The sequence below is a fragment of the Schistocerca piceifrons genome, chromosome 7 (assembly GCF_021461385.2).
Source record: "Schistocerca piceifrons isolate TAMUIC-IGC-003096 chromosome 7, iqSchPice1.1, whole genome shotgun sequence".
Taxonomy (NCBI): domain Eukaryota; kingdom Metazoa; phylum Arthropoda; class Insecta; order Orthoptera; family Acrididae; genus Schistocerca; species Schistocerca piceifrons.
The window spans coordinates 110,219,670-110,220,664 of NC_060144.1; positions in this window are offsets into that span (position 1 = coordinate 110,219,670).

Genomic DNA, 995 nt, shown 5'->3' on the forward strand with positions numbered 1-995 from the left:
CGCCGTCACAGCATGTCTTCAAGATGGCTGCTACATTCGACGTTCATCAGAAGCAACGTGCTGTCATAGAATTCCTGTGCTGTGAAAACGAGACAGTGGGAAACATCCGCAAGAGGTTGAGAAAGGTGTATGGAGATGCTGCTGTCGATCGCAGTACAGTTAGTCAGTGGGCAAGCAGGCTACGTGATGAAAGTGGCCACAGCAATTTTGAGGATTGTCCTCGCAGCGGCAGGCCTCGTACTGCACACACTCCAGACAATGTGCAGAGAGTTAAAGAACTGGTGACTACTGACAGACGCATCATAGTGAACGAATTAACACGCTACATTGGGATAGGGGAAGGAAGTTTTTGCAAAATACTGAATGTGTTGGAGTTAAAAAAGGTTTGTGCCGGGTGGGTTCCCAGGATGTTGACAGTGGCTCACAAAGAAATAAGGAAAACGGTATGCAGCGAACGTATGGAACACTACGACAATGGTGGAGATGAATTTCTTGGAAGAATTGTGACAGGTGATGAAACATCGCTGCATCATTTTTCACCAGAGACGAAGAGGCAATCAGTGGAGTGGCATCGTGTAAATTCACCCAAGAAAAAACAAACTCAAAATCACACCTTCTGCTGGAAAAGTTATGGCTACAGTGTTTTTCGATTCCGAAGGACTCTTGCTTGTGGACATCATGCCAAGTGGAACCACCATAAATTCTGATGCATATGTGACGACACTGAAGAAACTTCAAGCTGGACTGTCTTCGACTACATCGGCAAAAGCAGGATGTTTTGCTGTTGCACGACAATGCGCGGCCTCATGTCAGTCGAACAACCATGGAAGCGAACACAAAACTTGGGTGGACGACACTGAAACACCCGCCTTACAGTACTGACCTTGCTCCATGTGACTATCATCACTTTGGGAAACTGAAAGACTCTCTTCGTGGAACAAGATAGCGTAAGTTAGTTGAAAGGGATGGAAATTATGTAGAGACATGAAAATATT